At 36.4% G+C, this 7,232-nt stretch overlaps 1 long non-coding RNA gene across 1 annotated transcript; it reads right to left on the reverse strand.

The window, feature by feature from the left end:
• Positions 1-1,477: 1,477 nt before the first annotated feature.
• Positions 1,478-6,691, reverse strand: LOC106724601. Its single transcript, XR_001360452.1, has 3 exons — positions 6,664-6,691; positions 4,550-4,680; positions 1,478-1,501 (listed from the first exon to the last, which is right to left on the reverse strand). It is a non-coding gene; the product is annotated as an uncharacterized LOC106724601 (long non-coding RNA).
• Between the last annotated feature and the right edge of the window lie 541 nt (positions 6,692-7,232).

Here is a 7,232-nt window from a genome sequence, read left to right on the forward strand (position 1 = left end):
TCAAGTCTTTTGACCATTTCTTTTATTAGGCAATTGTCTTTTTCCTATTGTTCTGTAGAATCTCTTTTTATATTCCGAATATGAGTTCTTTGTCAGATATTTTACATATATTTAAATATTTATGCATATATAAATGTAGATAATGTTATGCAAATATCTTCTCTCAGTCTGTGGATTGTCTTTTTATTCTTTTAATGGCATCTTTTCATTGACAAGTAGTTCAGTTTATCAACCTTTTATTTTATGATTAGTGCTTTTTGTGTCTTAAGAAATCTTTCCCTCCCCAAGGACAATATTTGCTCTTGTTCTCTTCTAGAAGTTTCATTGTTTTATATTTTATTTTCAGGCTTATAATTCATTTTAAATAATTTCTTATGTTTGATGAGATCTCAGTACCCACTTTGAATTCTTCTACTATAGATAGATTGAGAGACTCGTTGCTCTGTCCTAACTTCTTCACTCCTGCCTAGAACTCAGTGATCTCCTGTATCTGAGTCCTCAAATCTGGTTCCATCTGTGGTCTAGACTCCTCAGCCTAAAGTGCACTTAACATTTACTGCTTTACCCTGTAAGCTATTTTTACATATGCTCTACCTTGCTTGCAACTAGATTGCAGAACAGTTGATGGTAGGAATTGCCCTAAAGGTCAACCAATACATAACATTCCACAAATATGAGATGGTAGCTGATAAACATGTGCACCTTTTTTTTTTAGACCATCATGTGGACCTGCTGAGGCTTATCTGCTGTACAGCCATTTCTGTGAGCGATGCCGCTGTCATGCTCCAGATGTGTCAAGTTGAGTGGGATGATTTTTAATTTCATTAAGGTGGTATTGTCAGGGCTTCCCAAGAGTATTTTCTTTGTTTATATCCATCGTGTTTAGATATTCACTACCTTCTTTCCACATTATACACTTTTGCTTAATTGTTAACATTCCTCAGTTTTTCTAATGTGTTGACCAGTGTGTTTTATTTTATTTTATCATTAGATAGAACGTACAGGTAATTTTTATGTAGTTTCTATAAAAAAATTGAATGAAAGGGGAGAGAAAGTATCAAACATATTCAAAGCCTCCTGCACACTCGCTTTCCCACTTTTCACAGAGAGGAAAATCAGTGGGTCTAAACATCTGTCTTCGCCGAAACCGGTTTGGCTCAGTGGATAGAGCAAAAATCAGTGGGTCTAAACATCTGTCTTCCTTATCAGCTGTTTTATGTCTGTCATCTTGTTCTGTGGATTTCCAAATATGTCAGTGTACCTGTTCAAATTCTTTTCCTGCTTTGTGACTCTAACAGAAGTGTCAGTATTTTTGAAAGTGTTTTTTTTCATGCCCCTTTTCTTAAAGGAGTTTAAAAACAAAGCATTATCTCATTTATTCTGATTTATATTAGTTGCCTTGCTTGCTTTTGCTTTCCATATGAGGTGCAAATGCCTGTTCTTCAACTTAGCTCCTTTATTCAGCTTATTCGTTCTGGTTTTATCATAATTATCATTTCCTCTTAAAAAAAAAGAATAGGTATTATGAGAAATTTCTCTAGGGTTCCCTCCCAATTTCCTCACTGCCATTACAGAGCCCCTGTCCCATCAGTCTTGATCATGCACGTTGGATACTCTTACTCTTTGCATTCTTCTTTTCTCAGAGCAATTGTAATCTGCTTTAATTATGGTGGATACTCCAGCAGCCTGCCCTTCTCCTGGGTCTTAGTATTCCCTCCTTCAATACCATACTCACTAGATTCGTATTTTAATTCCCCAAAATTAGCTCTCTTGAATTCTAATGCCCTGATAGGACTGCCTGCATTCTGGTTATGAGCACGATCCCACCAGGTTTCAGAAATGCCGACGAAGGCAAAGCTTTCTGCATTTCTGCATACCTCGGATTGCTCTCGCTCATTTCTCAGAATCCTTCCGGGCCTCAGGCTTTGCCTTTCTCTCTTCTTAAATTGCTGTGGCAGATCCTTCCACAGGTAAGAGAAAATGTTGTTTTAGAGGCCTGATATATGACATGACTTTTGACCATTTTATTTTTTAAAAAATCTCTTCAGTAAAAGATATTCTTTTAAATAGCTACTTATTTTTAAAATACAATATTTTTTATTCCCCACACTCTACCTGATACTCCAATACTGTCACCTTCCACGCTTCTTCTCTGTTGTCCACTGGAATTTCACATGGTGGGGAGTATGTGGAGGCCAATGGTGATACATAAACATACTCCAGCTCACAGAACCATTTTCTATCAGCACTTATAAACACACACACACACACACACACACACACACACACACACACAACAGTGAATAGCTCATCTTTCCTAAAAATTTGCCTTTGATCATCTCAATACAACAAATAAATATTTATACTCATTTTTATGAGGGTAGAGATTTCAGAGACTCCATATTTATCTCTGAGAATAAAACCTTGGGATATCCATACATGGATGAGGGAGACACACCCAGTTAATGACACACTCATGGTAAATTCATAATTGACTTCCAGTCCTGACTCCTATCCTACAACCATGCTGCCTTCCAGCACTTATTACAGTATCAATTGAAATGCACCCAATTACAGTTAAGTGAAACATAACTCAAACTAATTTAAATTAAAAAAAGAATTTATACTGCAGAAATATGGCAAATATTAAGTAAGGTTTAATCCAGTCATTCAATACTCCCACCAATTACCTATTTCCAGTTTTTCTCTCTTCGGCCTTTTGTAACGTCACTTCTTCCTAAAGAGGACTCCTATTGTGGTGCTAAGATGAGGTCCCCAATCTCCTGGCCTACCTGCTTCCTCTTTCTTGTCGGGGAAGAAAAAGAGCATTACTTCAGCATTTCTAGCAAGTCCTGATTATCCTCTGATTGGACCAGCTTTAGTCACATAGCCCCTTCAACATCACTGAGACTGGACTAGGGAATGCATTCACAGGCTTGGCCTGGTTTACATGCTCTAACCGGGAAGAAAAAGAGCATTACTTCAGCATTTTTAGCAAGTCCTGATTATCCAGCTTTAGTCACATAGCCCCTTCAACATCACTGAGACTGGACTAGGGAATGCATTCACAGGCTTGGCCTGGTTTACATGCTCTAACCCTAATGTCAGGAGAAGAGCCTGTTTCCTAAGAAATACATGTTTTACAAAACAGAAATTATAACTACTAGGGAGGGAAACGAGGAGCATATATTCTGGAGTCAACACAAACACTTGAAATCCATAAAAATCTTACCCCAGAATATGTTGTTTACCCAATCTATACTGCAGGCCTATTGTAATAATGGCAATAGGAAAAACCCTTCCTAATGACTGCTCTCTCCTTAGAAAGAGCAAACACACACTCAAATAGAGCAAAAGCTGTCTCCTGGCTTCTAGCAGGAAGTAGTTTGGGTACTTGGTCAAGTGACTTAAAGTCTTTCCATTTTTATTTCTCCAAGATTAAAAACAATATTGTTTTAGAGACAAATCCAGATAATACTAAAAGTTGTCCAATTGTGGTCCTATTTTGTCATTTTTTTAAACTTCTACTTCACAAAGACAGAAACAATTTCTAAATGTTTTGGTCAGATTAAAACAGTGATTGCGCAAGATGATGGAAGCAAATGCTTTTCTGCTACAATGAGCAAACATTCTTCTTTGGGATAATAAATTTATTTAAATGCATAACGTTCAAGGGGTTAAGAAGCAGGACCCAACCTGTTTGTCTTTGCCTTGGATTATTAGTCATTTAAAATCCCTTTACCGGAGATGATGGTTCCTCAGGGAAGTCTGCCAAATAAGAATGAGAAAGCTCAGGTGAGAGCCAGGGTGAGGGAGATGAGCATTGCTGGGGAAATAGATACAATGTGCAGCCATAGGGAGCCTACAAATAAGCAATTCCTCTCTCTCTCTCTCTCTCTCTCTCTCTCTCTTGGAAGTCATAAAAAAAGGGTCATTCAATGCTACAATTCCCTCCCTCTCTCCCTCCTTCCCTTCCTCCTTCCCTCCCTCCCTTCCTTCTTTCCTTCTTTCCTCCCTTCCTTCCTTCCTTCCTTCCTTCCTTCTTTCCTTCCTTCCTTCCTTCCTTCCTTCCTTCCTCTCATTGGATAGCCTTAATGCCAAGTTTACCCTTCCACAAAAATGTTGTTTTTTATTGATCAAATTCTGAGCTAATTTAAAATGGAATTAAATAATAGTTTTCAGAACTTACCTACATTTTCCTATGTATATTATACATTGTTCAAGATAATTTATGAATGTCAACCTGAATGGACAGCTTACATTCTCCTAGTTCCTTCAAATATGTCCTAATATAAAAGATTTTCTTTGTAACCTCTAAGGAGTATACCGACATTTAGTCAAAAGTACTACTCTTTAATTCTGAATGTCCACAGAAATGTGATATTTAGGATTCTGTTTACTTTTCTATCTTGAAATTAAAAATAAAATGTATGTCCTTCTTGGTTTTTAACCATAACTGGATTAACTAATAAATAAGTATTTTCTGAATATTTTATTCAGACTGCAGTACTTGGAATTTCCATGAGTTTCAAGAACAGCTGTGACTTACCTGCTGCAAGCAATCACTAGCGAGTCCTTTGTTAGGGACTCCAGTTTTCAAGGAGCTAAGTGTGACTTTGACATTTTTAAAAGAATCTTGGGTTGAGTCTTATAACAGAGCTCTTGACAATACAAAGTTTTCTAGTAAAAAGAAAAAAAATCAAATACTTCTGAAAAAAGAACCTAGTAGAATTCCTAAGTCATAATTTGAAAGGAATGGCAAATCATGTAACCTTGCCACCAATTAACCTTGACTTTAAGGCCAAAGGTCAGGGCTATTCCTATAGCTAAGTCCTCCAGGTGTGGTGCTAGGATGAAAAGGTGACAATTTGGAGGACAATTTACAAGCCAGACATAATCATCGGAAATGTTGATTCTGTGTCATCCTAAGAATTTATGGAAGCCGGAAGGAAAGCAAATATGTTGTGCTAATTCAAGCAGTTACAGCTTCCTTTCCTGTTACTCTGTACAGGAAAACTCCTACAGAAGTTGTAAATCTCACCTTTCTGCAAAACTAATGAGATGATGTCACTATGTGGGGCAATGACCTGGGGGCCCTATGAACAGCAGGCAGCATTAAAAGGGGCTTCCAAAACTTTACCTGGAAACAGAAGAACTAATCAGGAAACTAGAACCAACCTCATGTCAATGAGTCATTCTTTTTCAATGGAGGTACTACCTGAACCCACAATTGTAGAAAGGAAAGTTGATTGATTTTCACACTACTAGTTTAATAATTGTGGTAAGAGATTTAGCTCTAGCCAGGAACAGTTCTTGTGTCTTCACCATTATTTTTCATGGATTCATTTATTCAATAAGCAGTTATTGACCATCTAGACACTGAACTAGTCTCTAGGGAAACAAAAAAAGAGTAATGTACACTCCCAGGGTGTTCATAAGTTGTTAAATAAAGGTGCCATAAAAGCAAATAAAACCGGGACAAGTGCTATGAGAGAGAAATGCTGGCCTCATGACCAAGTAGCAGGATTTGCAAAATGCCTAACTGGAGTTCAGAATTTCAACTGTGTCCCTGAACCAAAGTGATGCTGAAGGCCCCCAAAATGATTAAACTGAAGACCATGACCTCGTGTCTACAATACTCAACTAACCATAGACAAAGCAAGGTCGGTGGTGAAAGAAAAGTCTTCAGACACACACCCCTCTGGCCTGGGCCTTGCTTTTTAAGGTTGCCATCCCTGTGGTTGAACTTCATTGTTAAAGCCACTTGACTAGGTGTAAGCTTTTTATTTTACATTAAAAATGTAACCCCTGGGCTTTCTTGCACATATTCTTAATTAATTAATTTCTTCTTTCATTAAACAATAGAACATAGATGGGAACTTCAGGATAAGTGTAGGATGAGGCTTCTGGATCAATTATAAATTATCAACTTGGGATGCCTAGTTATTGCCCCATTCCCCCAACCCCTACCAACATCCACAATCTCCTATGACAACTGTGTCCCTGCCAGACTCAGGCTCATCCCTAACAAAAGTCTGATTTCTAAGGAAAATCACTACAATATTTTCATATAGATAAAAGCAGGTAAAAATCAACTTTAGGGGCAATGTTGAAGGGTAAAAATTGATATAGGTGGAATTGGAGTGGGTTATAAAAGCATATTATCTGCTATTGTCTTGATGAGGATAACTGAGATCTTAGTACATAGAAGGACCTTCACACATATTGTATGAATGAACATGACAAATGATAGCATAGATTAGATTAAGGTGAAAGGTATGCCCTTTTTGATTACTAATGTTTTATCTGAAAGTATAAGAAGTTGACTATAAGAGTACTTTGTATGCATTAATTCATTTGATATTGTTTATTTTACACATATAATGAAACAGAGTTTGAAAAGAAGTGAAAAACTTTCCAAAGGTTTTCCTTAAGGCAACACAGTTAGTTACTGCCTGGGCCAGAATTCAAACTCAAGTCTCAATTGATTTTATATATATCATGGTAATACCTCACCACTTATATGGCCCTTATGTTCAAGCACTCTTTTTTTGCCTGATATTAACTCATGATTATTGAAAACCTAAGTGTCCTTTGAAAGACCTGGATAAAGATGTGGTACAATAGAATATTACTCAGCCATAAAAAAGAATAAAATCTTACCATTCACAACCACATGGATGGACCTACACTGTATTATGTTGAGTGAAATAAGTCAGATAGAGAAATACAAATATCATATGATTTCACTTATAAATGGAATTTACCAAGCAAAATAAGTGAATAAACAAAACAGAAGCAAATTCATAAATACAGAGAACAAACTGATGATTACCAGATGGGAGGAGTGTTGGAAGGATGAATGAAAAAGGTGAAGAAGATTAAGAATTATAAATTGCCAGTTATAATAATAGTCATAAGGATATAAAGCAAAGCATAGGGAATATAGTTAATAATAATGTAATAATTATGTATGGTTTCAGACAGATACTAAACTTATGGTGTAATGACTTTGTAAGGTGTATAAATGTCTAATCACTATGTTGTATACCTGAAAGAAATATAATATTGTATGTCAGGATAATTAAAATATAAATTTTAAAATAAATTTGTGAAATAAAAAGAATGTATGAGGAAATGGATATTACTGTATGAGGAGGAAAGAAGAAATCATTCTCAATAATGATGGCAAATAACCAGTTCTCCGCTAAATAGCTCATCAGAAGTGAAAC

Source organism: Myotis brandtii, unplaced genomic scaffold, assembly GCF_000412655.1.
Source record: "Myotis brandtii unplaced genomic scaffold, ASM41265v1 scaffold90, whole genome shotgun sequence".
Taxonomy (NCBI): Eukaryota; Metazoa; Chordata; class Mammalia; order Chiroptera; family Vespertilionidae; genus Myotis; species Myotis brandtii.